The sequence below is a fragment of the Uloborus diversus genome, chromosome 3 (assembly GCF_026930045.1).
Source record: "Uloborus diversus isolate 005 chromosome 3, Udiv.v.3.1, whole genome shotgun sequence".
Lineage (NCBI taxonomy): Eukaryota > Metazoa > Arthropoda > Arachnida > Araneae > Uloboridae > Uloborus > Uloborus diversus.
Window position 1 is genome coordinate 131,119,478 of NC_072733.1, and position 17,847 is coordinate 131,137,324.

A 17,847-nucleotide genomic window follows, 5' to 3' on the forward strand; every position below is an offset into this window, starting at 1 on the left:
TTAAAAGAAATTGACCTTGAGGGATTTATCACAAATAAGTTCGAATTGTATATACTCATTCAGCTTAATTAAAGAGGGAGAAAAATACTAAAATGTATAATCAAAATATGGTAAATCTCCAGTAAGTCCTTAGAATATAGCTCTCTAGGTCCACGGTGAATTTAATGTTCCAAATATTCAACAACTGGAATTCATGTGTAAGCATACTTGCGTACTTGACTACTAAGGAACTATGAAAATTGAAAAAAAAAAGTTAGATTTGCTACACGTGCAGCAGCAGCAAAAATTACTTTACCTAAATTTTCATAATTTATCATTTATTTTCATTTTGTTGGTAATTTTACGTAGTATAATATTTAGAGTATCACGATTGAAAAATTTTGGAGAAATGTAATGGGAACCGGCGAGTTCTATGCCGAAAACGTGTGAAAATCCCTTGCATTTTCGAAAGAAATTCATATATCTTGTAAAATTACATGGATTGGTGGAAAAAATACCTTGCCTAAGTGATACAACGTTCCGAACGCTAAGCTTTAATTGCTAATTTGTGCTTAATGAACGCAGTATATCATACTGACTTTATATTTAAGGAAACTTTCAATTAATTTAAAAAAAAATAATTAATGAAAACTATCGTGCATAAAATGCAAGGCACTCCATTTTTTTCGCTTTAGTATTTTTTTAAGGAAATTTTAAAAAAAAGCTATGGGAAACTTTTACTGTAATAAAGAAAATTGTTTTAAAAGAGCTGTACTAATCATACTCTTAATAGCTCATTCGTTTACGACTTATACTTCATTAAGTATTTCTCATCACGTTACTTAACTCTTAAAGTGGCATTCTCTATTTAAAAATGATAAAAAGTTTTTGTGAGAACAAGGATTATATAAGTAGAATTTCTTCGGATTAGACGTAGAAATTTTCAACCAACGTAAACGCATTAAGGTCTCAGCAGTATTTGAAATAAATCCCATGTTCTGAGAAAGAAGAGTGAATTTCATTTTAGGAAAATAAATTGGAAATTTTATGTATTTTTTTTATTTTCTCAAAAACGAGCTTGTTGATACAAAACAGTTTTTTTTCAGATGGACGATATGGAATTGTCACAAATTATGTATTTTTTACAAACGCAATGCAAATGACAAGTTATTATTATTATTATTTTTTTTAATAGCACTTAGTAAAATTGCTTTTTTTTTTAAAAGTAAACATACATTGCTCGCATTAGATAGCACGCTTTATTATCTTCAGATGCCTAAATTACTTCTGGTAAAAGTATAATATTTGTATGATTCAACTGTATATTAACACGCGGCATGGCCTTTCAGATGTAACTATAACGTGTTAACCTATGCTAAAGTATTTTTTTAGAAAAAAATAAAAATAACTCGTTAAGCTAAAAGTTAAGCTAAAATTTGTTATTTGAAATTCACCATAAAAAACTAATCAGCATAAAGGTTTTTCTAAAAAAAAGAAGCTTATTTTAACTTAAGTACCCCTGAATAATTTAAACAGAAAATTTGCTTCTGATGCATTTCAAAACAGTTTTATTGTTATTCTTTAATTTGAAGTGACTTTGGTAAAAGGGAATATAAAGTTATTTTTTCAACGTCTCCTTACTCGAATAGTTGGACTGTGTACAGGAGTAGGTGTTAATGTTATTATTAATTAGATTGAAAAAATAATAACTGGAATTATATCATCAGCAGCAACACAATTTTGATTACACTTACATCGTATTTCTCTTATTTTTAAAAAAAATATAATTGTTACTAAGCGCGGTGAAAGATCCATAAGAAAATTAGAAGTGTGACATAAACTGCCTTTTTGGATTTACATAAGCTAGAACAGTGTTACTGTTTTCGGTACAAGTTAGTACAACATTGCTGACTTTTACGGTAACCACTTTATCTAATGCAAACGAATTATCTTGTCAGTTTCAACTCGAGCTACAATTACATAACAGATCATTATGTGTCACTATTGATGTGGCGAGTAACACAAATTTTCATAAGCTGTTACTTCATCGTGGTTCCTTACTTCTGCTCTAGCACTGTTAACACCTTGAGATTTATTGAAATTAACTCAGAATATATTTGCAAAAACGAGAAAAATTCACTCTTTATGCGCATTCGTTTTCTTTATGTTAATTGTACTTTTATAACAGAGTGTTCCCTTATCGCCTTGTATTTTTGCAATTAAACTACCTAAGCAGCTAAAATGCCCTTTGCTTCACCACCTGGTAGCGAGGGAGTACATTTCTTTCGCTTTTTAAAGTTTTTTTTTTTTTTTTTTTTTTTCGTATTTCTTAATCTATGTCTCAAGCTGAGTGCCAAAGCACTGAGTTCTAAAATACTGTTTAAGGAATTTACACCGAGATTTTTTATACCTATTTTACAGCAAGTTTTTGATATTAACTGTCAGATAAATTGTTTGGTTTACTACTGTAAATATTTGACATTGCATGTTTATATAACAGGTTTTTTTTTTTGTTATTAGTTCAGTAAATCAGTCTAATTTTTACTTATTAGCTTTATTTATTTGAAAACAGAAAGTGACTCAATGCGTTGACACCTTTACTTCTGTTGAAAATTCATGCTAAACTAACACTTTCACTCTAGGTATTGGTAGATTTATTTTAATAGCATTCTGTAGCATTCGTTTAGAAAACAATTTTTAGCTCCAATTAGTTTAAAAACGTACGTGTTTTTTGTTTTTTTTCGCATAGTCTTTTGTTACGTTAAACAGGCTAATTTCAATAGGCAGCATTAGTCAGGTGCTGCGTTAATATCGTAAAAAAATATTGAAAACAATTTGGAATGTCTCCTAAGTAATACATGCAGAAACTCTCTCATTTGTGAAGGACATCCAACTGTTCAACATGAGCGTAGCGTTTCTAGAAATATACTGTAGAGTATATCACGTTTAACGAAAGTTACAGCATAACTGAGAAAATGTTAACTGTTACTAACTACTGTTATTAATGTAAGTTCTATTAAAAGCTCAGAGAAAGTCGTGGGAAAATTCAAGCATTTACCTTAGTAAATTGAGCTCTGATAATAACATTATATCCTAAGCATTACTCAGAACATACTAAACTTTAAGTAAACACTTCGCTATTGACGATGTACGTTCACGTGGGGATACTCAGTCAGACGCTCAGTTGGGGATGTGCTCAATCTTTCTCTTTTTTCTTACCGTCCATTTGTGCAATTTCTCTCAACGTAAACCTCCCAAATTTAAGAAGTTTCCGAAAAAAAAGAGTTATATGCTGTACTTGTACAGTGAACTGTAAAAAATACTACTAAATGCTTTGTGTGAAGCTATAACTAACACACATGTAAAAATAAAGGACTATAATTTCTTTTAAAATTTAATGAGTTTAAGAAACGAGCTGATGTGTGCATCACATGACTTCCTTTTACTCAAATTCTAAAGTCATTTTACCGTTATTGGCAATTGTAATGTGATCACTGGTTTACTCTCTAAATATCACCACCAGTGGCCTTCCATAATTCTTTTTTTCCTTTGTTTGTTTCTATAATTCGCAACTTTTCCTCGCTATTACAACTTCGAAATTAAAAAAAAAATGAGTTTTTTCAGCCCACCCTAATGTGCAAATCGCCAATTTGGTCAACGGTTAGATATATCCTTCTCAAGATTTCAAATTGTTAAAAGTTTCTAATAAAAAGTAAAAAAGCAGAAGCACATGTCCTCAGCATGATTTAAAAATGTCTTTTGGTTTCCGAGTACCATGCTAACACCTATCTTTTACTCAGAGAACAAGCAACATCTTTTGCAAGAGTTCACGTAAATCCCATTGAGACCTTAAGTACCTGTGAACATAAATCTTTCTGCTAGCGCTTTTCCCTATATCACGTCTCTTATAGTTTCTTGATGGCCGTTGCAGATAGGTCTTAGAATCTTGTGCGAAATCGAGCTGGGATTGATGGTAACACCTTTATTCAACCGCAACCAAGTGCGTTGCAAGGACTTTTCTTTTCGGTCCAGATTGAAGGAACGAAAATGTAAGATATGCTTCATAGTGGTGCGCTTTTAATTTAATAAACTGACTCATTAATTTTAATAAAAAATAAACGCAGTTTCAAAATGAAAATAATATTAATGTCAAAGTTAGACATATAAAAATAATAATAAATATGTAGTATCCACAACTTTGGATAGAAATATTTCTTTTTGCATTTTTTTTTTTTGTGAAATACTCAAGATTGAGAAAACAAATATAACATAAGTGTGTTAATTGGTGATGAAACTAATGAAAACGAAATAAATAATTTTTTACTTATTAAAATGAAAGGTTTACATTAATGTAATACAACTGAGTCCTGAAAATTCGTCTCTTAGTAGGCCGGCCGAATCCAATTAATCTGGCCATAGTTTGGCAGAAAAATGTATTCATCACGAAATACATACAACGTGCTTATTTCCGATATCCCAGCATTTTCAAACTCGAAAACTTTTTGATCCATTTTTGACGAACTGTTCGAGAATCTACAGTATCTCTCTTCAATCACTTGAAGAAAATTTGTCTTTTAATAATATCCGTTAAAATTTTTTATTGCAAAGAACATGGACTTATTAACACTATTAGTTTTCTCACAATACATAATAAATACATTTAAGGATAATATTTGTAAGGACATTACTCAAGATTGTTCAGAATGTTATATAATAAAATAAAATGCAAAAATAGTAAGGGTATTAAATTCAAATATTCTCAATACATTCAACTCACCAGAAATTATATAATAAGCGGGTTTTAAATATTCTGGAAATAGTTAAATAAAAGGTGAATGATGGAGTGTAAAAACTGATGCTGCTACTTAACTGCTACTTCTCACTGTCATTTTTGAAAATGATGTCATTGATTGTAATTATAAGTGCTTTATTAGCTTTTATATTCTTCTCTTTTTCGGTCATGAAAAATAATATCTTTTTTGTTACAGATATTTTTTATCGTATACGCCAATTTGTAAGATTTTTCATATTCCTTGTTTTCTGTATTTATGATTTTTTTAAATGTCGATTTCGTCGGATTTATTTAGCTTTTTTTCAATACATATAGACTTGTTTATTAACAATTGACATCTTAAACTGGTAAAGACGCTTGTCAAAATTGACCACATCGTAGAACTAGTACTTTACTCTTGACAAGAAGAGTCATTATAGTTGAGAAAAATAGTTATGATAACGGCAAATATTAAAACTACCACGTATTAAAAATAAAAAAAAAACTAGTCAGCAAAAAAGTCAACGAAGAAATAAACTTTGACATATATATATTTGCGAACTTTGACACATATATATTTGCGTAATTTAATGCAACTGCCGAAAAAAAAATAAATTTCTTATTTTTATTTTCAAGAAGATTACATTTACCAATTAGAAACGCAAAACGTTTCATACAACAACGAATAAAAAGTCCTCTTTAAGTGTAACACTTAATACCTTGCAATTTTAGGTGCAAACTGATAGAAGTCTACAGCGATAATACGAGCCACACAGCTAAAACAAAGTCTTAATCTTCTAACAAGCCGAAGAATTAATAGTAAAGAGTAAAACGGAAAAAGAAAAGAACAATTTAGTCCCACGAGTCTCTTTTTTTATGAATGAAAAAGGAATGGTTGGATCTTTCTTAATGACTCTAAGGAATGGGGCTTATTAAACTGTAATACTTAACCATAACTTTTCTCGTACCTGTCCATTGTCTAACCACATTTAGAATTTAATAGGCCTTTCTGTGTTTTTCGTTGGTTACGGATAAGAATAGAGAAGAAAATGTTCTCGGAGGGATGTTAGAAGTTGAACACGAATTTTGGAGTTCCAAGAGAAGTTTTAGTTCTTTTAAGACTTACTTATTCAATAGAACTTTTTGCGTCATTTAGGAAACGGAGGTCATGTTATTTTCCGAGATCTTAAAATTGTCCCATTAACTATTGTAACAGAGTAAAGCTCTTAAGAATGTGAAGCTCTAAGGAGAGGATATATGTCTGATCCTTCTAAGGTCTTAAAAACATCTTATGTTTATATTTTTATTTTTTTTTATTTTTTGAGAGGAAGTTTATTTTAATATAGGTAACTCCGAAGTCGCAGAAGATATTCATGTTTATTTTTCCCTTTCAATACCACGTTTAATGATTTAATTTAAAGCAAACACGTACCTTCCTAAGTACAGCAATTACATTTTCTTAGTTGGGTAGTGTTTCAAATTTATCTTTTAATCTATAAACTTTTCAAACATGTGTTGAAATTTATAAATGCAGATTATTCATCAAACTATTGAATTTAAAAAACCAATGCATTATTACAAAAACAAACTATGAAGCTTTTTTTTAAATGTCATTGATAAAAATTTTGTTTATCCTACAAATTCAGTAGGAACAGGGCATAAAAAGGTTAGTTTAACCGTGAAATCTAATGGACCATCTTGAGTTAAGTTTACAGTTTTTTTTCTAGTATGAAGAAATAATTTCTAAGATAATTATTTTTGTCTGTGATTTTAGTGTCTAAAAGAAAATATAACAAATATTTTCTTCTCGGGGTTAAAGAGCTAACATGTAAACAGTAATAAAATACGTAAAACGGCAAACAGGATTAGTCAAGTTCTTACCAATATATGGAGATAAATCGGTATGTTAACAGTATGGACGTTTTTATTTACACGTTTACTTAAAATGAATTCAAAAATCGTACATTTAAAGATAGCTTTCAACTAATAACTATTAATGTTATTATTGTTATCATTATTGTTTTTATTCTTATTATTACTGGTATTATTATTGTTATTATTGTTATTATTGTTATTATTATCGTTATTATTATTATTATTATTATTATTGTTATTATTATTATTATTATTATTATTATTATTATTATTATTAATATTTAAGCAATTTGCTCTAAGCGGCAAAAAACACCTTTCAGACTGCTTCTGACATTTTGTTGGCTGATTCTTATGTAGAATGACCCCCTAAATCCGAATATGACCTCCATTTCCCCCCTATACGTACCAATTTTTTTAAAGCCCCCCCCTCAATTTTTTCTCAATTTTCCTTAGTTTCAGAACATTTTTTTTTTTTGGAGGTTAAAGGAACTTTATATTAACTGCTAACATAATTTTGGCGGGCAAGAGAGGTTTAAAGTTCAAGATCACTGACACCGATAGCAAAAAAAAGGGACTTCGGGGGGAGGTATATCACTCCAAAATATTAGAAAAATCAATCACGAAAAACGATCTTTTTATTCTGATTTTCTTAAAAGATGTTTGCAAAAAAAAAAAAAAAAATCGGTGCAGAATGAGAGTATAAGACTCGATTCTATGACTCCCATGTTAAAAAAAAAATCGCAATGTAAAAATAATAATAAAAAATTATTATGTGAATGTTGCACTTGCATGCGAGTTGAATCGCAGGTCTTCATTCAAAAACACATTCTTACGGTCTGGTGGTCGAATTTAAAATACGATTACCTTTCCCTCCATCACGCTCCCTTTTGGGAACCGTACCCCCCCCCCCCCCACCCTCCTCTGATTCAGAGACATTTTTATTAATTCTTACGAGAAAAAGAGCATTACAATAACCGTAAGCATTATTTTGAATGACTAGAGAGGTGCAAAGCTCAAAATCTCCGTTTGATCTCCGTTTTCTATTATAAGATCTAAATCCATTATAATAGATCTAAACTTTTTTTTTCTTGAAAAAGGGGAGGACGCTTTTCTACAAAAATCAGTACATGTAGGGGGAAAACGGAGATCATATTTGGATTCAGGGGGTCAATTTGCAGAAGAATCAGCCGGAATAGCCTCAGAAGCATTTGAGAGTTATTCTTGCTGCACCCTGTGTTTGAGTGGGGGGTGGGGGTGCCCCCCCCAAGTTTTCCTTTTTGCTACATATGCACAAGATTTTGAGCTTTGCACATCTCTAGTCATTCAGAATAATGTTTACGGTTATTATAATGCTCTTTTTTCCCCTCCAAACTAAAAAAAATGGCTCTGAATCAGAGGAGAGGGAAGGAGAGGTTCAAAAAAGGGGGCATGATGGGGGGAAAGGTGGTCGTATTTGGAAACAAGGAGTCATTTTACATAAAAATCAGTCAAAAGAATGTCTTTTTGGATGAAGACCTGTGATCCAATTTGTATGCAACGTGCGACATTCGCATGATAGTTTTTTTTTTTTTTTTTTTTAATTTTTTTTTACGTCGCGAATTTTTTTTTTTGCACATGGGAGTTATAGAAGCGAAACTTATACTATCATTCTGCACCGACATTTTTTTACAAACATCTTTTTTTTAAAAAAGCAGAATAAAAAAATCGTTTTTCGTGATTTTTCTAATATTTTGGGGTAGTATAGCCCCCCCCCCCCCCCAAGTCCTCCCTTTTGCTATCGGTGTCCATAATCTTGAACTTTGAATCTCTCTTGCCCGACAAAATTATGTTAGCAGTTAATATAAAGCTCCTTTAACCTCCAAAAACAAAAAAAAAAAAAAAAAAAAAAATATGCTCTGAAACTAAGGAAAATTGAAAAAAAAAATATTGGGCCTTAAAAAAATTGTACGTATAGGGGGAAAACGGATGTCATATTCGGATTCAGGGGGTCATTTTACATAAGAATCAGCCTACGAATTGTCAGACGCATTTTGAAGATTTCTTTTCTTTTTTTTTTTGCCGCACAGTGTTATTTATTTACTTGGATATTTATTGTTTTATTTATTTATACATGTACCTTTTTATTCCTTTAATTTATTTATCTTTTTTTTATTTATTTATTGATAACTTTTACTTAAAAACTACTTTGGAAAAAGGAAACATTTTTTCTAGAAACACGATGGTAGGAAAAACACGAAATCTGTCATTTCATTCAGCTGAATCATAGTACAAAAACCTCGCGTGTGGAGTTTAACTGCTTTCAAAAGGCATCATTTGTGTTGTAAACTTAAGTGAGCTATTTAACTAAAACAAATCGAAAAATCAAAGATTGTTATCTTAATGAATTCTGGAAATAAAAGTGTTTTTATTGTTTTTATTATCAGTATCATTTTAAGGAATACTGATCATTAGGGTGGAACGATTTTTTTTTAATTTAAAATCCTACCTGTGCGGAACAGCTGTTGAATGATACAAATATTCATAGGGGAAAAAATAAGGTTTAAGTTCAGAAATGTTTAAGAAAGATGAATTTTAGAAAGTTGAGTTTTTTTTTTTTTTTTTTTTGGCACTCAGTCGAAGGCAATCGATTAAATTTTTTTAGAACCTAGAATTCTACTGAAATCTTAGGCCTTTTTTTTTTTGGTAAAAATTCAAAGTAAATGAATTTTATTAAATATAATTCCAAAATCTGCCTGCTCGGAAAAAAAATGTTATAAGAAACATAGATGAAGGAGAATTAGTTTAAGAAGAAAACAAATAGTTTAGCGCAAGGGGCATTTGAGTTAGTTAATTAAACCTTTTTGTGGCAAAAATCAACAGTGCTTTCTCCTGCCAATGTAAAATAAACATTTTAATTCGTTTAAAAATTTATTACGATGAATAAAAACATACTAAATGAAGACAAGATAACATCTACCTATAAATTTAATACTGTATATAAGTTAAAAATACTATTGGAGTTACAGTGGGTGATAATCACTGTTCGTATTGAAAACTGGCATTTTGCTTCGATATTTCAGGCGATTTCTAAAAAAAAAAACGTCTCTTCTGTAGGATCTACAGGCAGCAGCAGATGCTTCCGGAACTTTTTTTTATTGTTCTTTCTGTAGCGTGAGTGAATATGGGAAAGTTCTGGGTAGCTGGTAAAATCATCGTAGTAAAAATTGCTAGGTTTACTATTCCTTCTAATAGCATGACATCACTGATAGCAGGACACTTTCTGAGTGAAAAAAAACAACATATTTATGTTATTAACAAGGTTCAGTAACTGCAAATTTATATGCTATTTGACAAATAGTGCGAAAGATTGATTGTTCAATTCAAATGCTGAAAAAGCACTGAAGATTACAGAAGGTTTCGTTTCTTTCTTAAACCACATAATTTTACAGTATATGTATGTATTGTTACTAAAGTCTTAAATAGGTTATCGTAAGCTATAGAGAGCCTGAGAATTATGTTCGCAGTTGTAAGATAACTCCAGCGGCAAATGTTTCCAGGATTTCTCTAGGACCGACTTTTGCTGCAAAGTCCGATGATGATGGCTTTACAAATTTCTTTTAGGTATCGTTATTCGCTTCTTAGATCTGTTTTTTGGTCTCTTCACATATCGTTCATTCTACAGTCATAATGGTAACTACATGTCGCTTCTCGCATCCAGTCAAAAGTTTTCATATTTTCCAGTTAAGCTTCTTGGCCTAGTCATAGTTCCATCCACATGAGTAAAAAGTTTGAGCAATGAAACTCATTCGCGTGTAACTAGCACACAATCCATTGCAGTGAACTATTCAGGATATTTTTCTTTTTTTTTTCTTTCGAATAACACCTCCTTTGACTCCTGTGTTGACGAAAATTCTGTCCCGACCGATTGCAATAAACTTTGTTACAGTTATTGTCAACTAATGACAATAAATTTACGATGCGTTTTCCTATGATTTGGGCTTTTCCAAGACTTACAGATCCGTGGCCGATATACTCAGATCCCAGAAGAGAGTATTTAAGAGATGAAATATTGCAAAATACTTAAAATTACTCAACACTCAATACTAAAAAATTATAACCTTTGAACATTTCAATTGCAGGAAAATTATTATTTTGAATCAAAAAACATTTTACCGAAATTAGGCAATTTTCAATATTTTTGGCATTATAAATGGTGTAATCAAAAGTTTATAATTAATGTTTTTCTTAATCTTCATTCCATACAGCATCTTTTCTGTATAGGTAGATTTGGATTGCTAAACTTTTTTTAACCATATAAGATATTTTTTTTCTTTTAGTTTGTTCTTTAAATAACTGAATATTGCTTTATACATTTACACACCTCTCTCTTTTATCCAAAGGAGCACATGAAACTGTTATTCTTACTTTCAATCCATCTACTAAAGACGTGACCTTGCTAAAAAGCTCGAGAAAATTGAACAAACGATTAAGTGTAATAGGTTCTCGGTACTTACATAATGGTATGGACAAAAGCTTTAAACTTAAACAGTAACTGATTATACTCTCAAATTAAAAAAAAAAAAAAAAAAAAAAAAAAACATTACTTTAAATAAAAAAAAAATACAGATGTATTACTATTAATGAATTATTATTTGAGAATTTCACACGCAAATGATTTCGATACTAAAAGTTTGAATTTGTGAAAGAAAGCTCATGAAATTTAAAATGAAGCTCTTAGAGAATGTTAACTCGGCAATAGCAATCTTTTGCACTTTCCAGAATGAAGCTTCATTGATTTCCTTCTACCTTAACTTTGTTTTCTCAATACCCGTTACTTTTCAAGTCATTTTTTTTCCTTCAACGTTTTTTTTTTTTTTTCATTTAAGTTGAATTCAGTCAACAAAGCGAATTTATGGTCGGCTTGACCCCGCAACTAGACATAGAGCAGCTATACTCAATTGTCCATTTTTGAAAATGTTTACCATGACGTTTCTCTGCTCTCAAAATATTTTCCTTTTTTCTGTTATCCTCCTCTCCTCCTCCCACAAGCGGCGGGAAGTGAGTTTGAAGGAAATATTTTTGGATCAAACGGAAAGTTTTTCACGCTTCCCCGAGTTCCAAGATTAAAATTAATGGTATGCAGAATTCAATGAACTTTTTTTCCCCACAAATTTATCTTACTTGCATGATCTGTTAAACTTTGTTTTCTTTTGCTTCGGAAATTGAATCTCTTATTAGGAAGACGAAAACATTTGACTTAAAATGTAGAATCACCCCCCCCCCCCCACACGAACAAGGGGCTGCCATTTCTGATTAAAATGTAAAGAGTCTTTCGGATAAATAAACGGAGAATGAATTTTTTGCAGCATGGGATGATCGCTAGAGCAATTGGGATATAGGTTTGAATTTAAATGGAGTTGTAGGAAGATATAAACTTGTAAAAGCGAATCAATTTATTTTATCTTGTTAAAGAGATTAAATGCAAAAAATAAAAATAAAAATGCAAGAGTATTTTTTCTTTGTTAAATATCTAAGATAATGACATTTGATTTGAAGTTTAATTCAAACTCTCAGTTTCTTTCTTGGTAGTTTTATTCAAAAGTTTTAAACAACGATTGATTTTTTTTCTTTAAATTAAGAAAATTATTTATGAAAAAATGGACAAATAAATGTGTTTTTCTCGCAGATCTTACAATAAAATAAAGCAAACTGTAATACACTTCTAAAGTACAAAACTCAAAAATATGTTCTTGAATTTAAAAATACGGGAATCATTTCGAATTTTTTTCACTTATTTCAGTTTGATATAGTGTTTTAAAACTGTACTGCACAAGATGAAAGTTAATACAGAAGCAATCAAAAGCTAACAGTATATTTTGCGATGCTCTTTTTGGTTTTATAATAATTATTTAAAATCTGTGAGGAAGGACTATCCGTAGGATTGCGTTGTGTAGATGTTAGCTCCTGCCATTACAGGTAAATTATCAGTTACGCTAAAGCTAAATCTGGCGAATAATCAATTTATTTTGTCACTAAATACAGTACACTGATTCTGGGTGGAGAGGGAGTGTGGTGAGATTCAAAAAAAAAAAAAAAAGGAAATTGTCACTTGCAGAAAAATAGTGAGAAGGTCACCTACGTCTTCAAAGTTGAGTTGTGAGTCTCTTGGATTTAGAAGCAAACTTCCCACCACTGCAAATTTTGAACTGTGAATCTCGTCGAAAAGAATTTTTTTTTGTGACTTCCATCTGCCCAGCTCTCTGATACAGAAGCTATATCGACCTAAATTTAGTTCATTATAGCGAGTGCTGCCGTAGAAAGTGACACCAACATCAACGCAGAAGTATCTTCAAAACCTCTTGTGCCTTATTACATCCGACGGACTCTAGTTGCTCTACTGGATTCTATGAAAAGACTGGTACAAAGGTTACATTTCCTTAGTTCTTCAAAACGAGTGAAAATACTGAGATCTTTGAGCGGACTTCAGACAAATTCACTCTGTGCTACTGTGTCCACGTTGAACTTTCACATAAGATAGGCATTATGTGGGTTTCCTTACTATAATAGTGCTGATGTTCCCTCAAAACACATGATGATGACATTTTATGAAAGAAAAAATGACTTTCTCATCCACAGATTTTGAAGTTTAGTCATTTGTATTTTAATAATTATTTGTTAACATATTATTGCATGATATATTCCAGAAACTTCGCTTGAAATGTACTTACAGCATTTTGAACTATTTTGTATTATGTGTAACCAGTTTCATGTTGAGTGGTTATTTTTGAAAGGGGGGAGGAGTGTGGCGGAGAAATCCGTAATTGAAGTAAGTTTTAGGAGAACCTCGATAGATGGCGCCAGCAGCTAAGGAAGCACACCAAACTGATCAGGGGTTTGCCCCCTACACAGACCCCTTGAGAGAGAGTCGAGGGAGTGAGCCAGGAGGTCTCGCAGTAGTGCGTCTTGTGTGTTGGTGACCGGCTGCTTTGATAGCATGGAGTTACAGCAGAATGATGCCGAAGGTATTCCTCCGTTGAGTTTTGGGTAAGTCCACACTCCCTCTCCTCCCAGAATCAGTGTACTGTATTTAGTGACAAAATAAATTGATTATTCGCCAGATTTAGCTTTAGCGTAACTGATAATTTACCTGTGATGGCAGGAGTTAACATCTACACAACGCAATCCTACGGATAGTCCTCCATCACACATCTGATGAGCATTTTTGCTGTTGGAATTATTCGCCTAGAACTAACGATTGCAAAAATAGAGGTCTTGCAGGTTAAAACGGACCACCCTGTATATACCATGAAATATATATCCTATATATTTCACGATAAACACACTGTATCCGAAAATATACTTTTGGTTTAACTTGTATTGTGATTCATCAATTGGGCTCCCGTGGGCTTAAAAAACTGGTATTCAATATAACTTAATACAGCTCATGCAAAATAATGAAAAAAAAAGCAGCATGGAATTTATCTTAATTTAATTGCTTTCAAATATTTAAACAGCTTGATTCCAAAATAGTGTTTAAGAGATTTTCTTCCATTGCAATTATGTTCTTTTAACGAGGCTAATTTATGTGAAAGCAACGGATAGGAAATCCAAAAATCAAACGAAACAATAAACGAAAGTATAAATAAAGATAATGAATGCTTTAATAATGTATGAGATCATTTCTCATAAACTTGCAATAATTAAAGTACTTTCTGCATTCTTGACGTGGTGCATTGTTTGTTTGGGAAGCCTGATATACATTAATGAACTGTTTATAAAATGACTAAACTATCGCTTTATGTGTCAATATTCGTATAATGAGATTTATGTAATCGTTTATGTTCTTGGATTTATTTCAGAAATCTCTAAATACTATTGTAATGCTATTAAATTTTAAATAAAATTAAAACCTTATGACATTAGCTCTTAAAAGTTTTTTTTAAGCTCAGAGCAATATTAAAATGCACTTGATATGAAATTTAATAATGACTATTTGAAAGTTTAAAATAAAAAAAATATCAGACCAAGACTTTAAAAGTTAAAATCAATCATTTTCTAACAGCTGCAAAGATATTCAATACTACTTCGGTTTCTCCTCACAAAATTGAGATGCAACATTCGTTAAAGAACATAAAGCAATATTGATTGCCAGTTAGATGTGTTAACACCTGGTTGTGAAAAAGCAAAAAAAACGTCTCCGGGCTTTTGGTAGGCGTATAGAAGTCTAGATATATCTGACACAATCTGCACCATCAATTCTATTTCTTATTCTAATGAAAGAAGAACAAATTTTATTAGTCGTCATGGCCCTCATACGATATTACCTAGGCTTTTTCCAGATTCACTAACTGAATTGAAAATGTTTGTATAAATTGGGACGATACTCGGTGTTCCATTGAATTCTACACAATTCTGAATATCCTGATCTAGTTGCGTCATGATTTGCATCATCAGAGTGATAGCTACCCTCATTTTAACTCATTAAAATTAAAGCTAATCAAATTGTGAAAAACTTAACAGCGCAAATTTTCACTTTCACCTGCATTTCAAACACCTTTTTCATGTAAATAATTGCTCCCTTCTGTTTACAGGCACTCTAAATCGTAACTGCAATGTTAGACCTACATGTTTATACATGTCATACAAATGTTTCTATTAACTATATGCGTTCATAACTTGTGTCTGTCCCAACACAAATATTGTCAAGAAAAAAAAAAGAAAAAAAAAAAACGAGCTAATGTGTGTATCACATGACTTCCTTTACTCCAATTTAATATCATTTCTCCCATTATTGATTTTTAATGTGATTCAATTGTTTGCTCTCTAAATATCACCAACAGTGGCCAAATTGAAACCAAATTAAAAAAAAAAAACAAAGCGCCAAATTTGTTGCCAAGTTGGCGAAAAAACTTGACGTCCAAAAGACTGGTGATATATCGCTAAGTGTTCGACAAATTAAAACGCCACTTGAGTTTTTATCGAAATCAACAATGATTTCCCCCCAAAAAGGGACAAAAGACCCCCTTAGGAACATCCGAATGCAACCAAAAGGGAAAGGTGCACAACTAGACCACATTAGAATTCTACTTACCAAAGTTCAACTTTCTAGGACATACTGTTTTTGAGTTATGCGAGATACATACGCACATACATACGTACATATGGACGTCACGAGAAAATTCGTTGTAATAAACTCGGGGATCGTCAAAATGGATATTTCGGGTGTCTGTTCGTTCCTAGGCATATATCCACGTGTGGTCGGGTCGAAAAAAATAATTGAACATTCATTCTCAGGTGAGAAAAATGAAAATTAAGGCTGATCTTTTAGTAAAAATTTTTTCGCGAATGCTGTGCATACCTTTTTTTTGCAAAATGAAGTAAAAAAGCTTGGAACATTGAAAAACTATTTTTTCTTTACATTTCAACACTATACCCTTCCTTGAAAAGTTGGTTTACTCTTAATAAATCAGTGCTAATAGAAGTTCAAAGGCATCAAATAGAACTATAATGCAAGTATCATTTAAATGTTAGTAACGTGTTCACTGTAAAACGCACACTCAATTTCATTAAACAATTTATAATTAGTAGGCATATATATGTTTCCAGTATAAGTATCTAAGCCCATTGTAAATTATTTTACATTCAACTTGTTTAATGGCTGGACCTATTCGCATAACACGGTAATGAAACATCTTAACTCAGCAGCGTTAATGTTTATAACAGAGTGAATAAATAATTTAATCCTTATTAACGTATATATGTCAGTCGCGTGTGCTAATGGCTCAGAGTTTTAAAACACCGGAATTAAAATACTCAAAAGCTAATTGCAAATTCCAAGGATTCCTCCATACAAGAGCCCTGCATAAAAGTTTTGAGGAATTTCAATCCTTAAGTTTTCAACTTCTATGAAAGTGACGTCGTAATGTGTATGCTTTGTTGAGTTCTTTCCGTTTACAGAAGCTTCCTCTTTACTAAGGAACTTGTAATATTTATTTAGTACGTATATATACAATGTTTATTCAGTAGCTTGAAAATTTCGTATTTCAATTCTAACTGTTTTCAAAAGCCTAAAATCAAACAATCGTAAACACGAACCATAACAAGGGAAATCTGTCTTAAGGATACAGTAGTGAAATTAATAAAAATAGCAAATAGAGCTCCTTGAATAGAGCTCGAAACAAAGGTTAGATTCCGAACACAGTTTAAGAAAAGATGTTTCAATACCTTGTTTTTGATGTTAATGTCCAATAACGTTTTTTGTACAAGGGCTGCTATAAAACATTCGCGTGGAAATTATTTTTAGTGTAACAGTAATTTTGTTTGTTTCTTTGATGATATTTTCTTTGTTTTGCGGACTATATAATAGACTTAGACTAATAGATAATAAAGACATTATTATAGTTGAAAGTGTGCGTAATATTCTTTTTTTCCTAAATATTCCAAAAATATTTAATTAACTGCCTAAAACCGCATCTTACGAAAAATTATTGTTAGTGTTCTTAATTAATAAGCAAGGTGAAACACAGCTCATAACTGATGCTCGAAAACCTTTTGCACGTGATTTTCGGATTTACTGACGCTTTTTGGAAAGAGTTAACCTTTGTAAACAGATTAATTAGACAGTTAAAATAATGGTAAAAAACACATTTTTCGCAAATTGAATATAATTTTTCTGTGTTACGCTTGAGAATGTGTTTAGTCCCAAGTCCCGAGAGCAGTACTTAGGTTAATTATCCGATACATTGCTCTTGCTTCTAGCAGCACTAAAGTAACTTATGAGCATCAACTAAACCAGTTCAAATGCGAGATGTATTTTATTTTGCATACTTGTTCTGAAAATAAACAGCATATTTTCTTTCAATTATTTGCATCTTAAAAATATGGCAGTTAGTTATTTTTTTGTACTTACGTATTACATAAATCCTGCTTTTCCGTGCATCTTAATAACTGAAAAAAATGCCTTTTTTTTTTCTTTTTAATCGCGAATGAAATGACAGTCACCTTTTCAACAATTCGGTAATAAACAAAAAATAGTGATAATTTCGGAGAAGCAAAAGGGACACTTATGTGCTTAAATGGTAGACTGAATTTAGACTTCAAAGAAAATCACGGCTTACATATGAAAATGTGCTCTCTAAGTAGTTACGTAGTTACTTAAAGTCAATTTGATAAATTGAAGAAAAGAGCAATTTTACTCTTAGTTTTAGTTTTGTTATAGCATTTCTTGACTGTTTTAACTGACA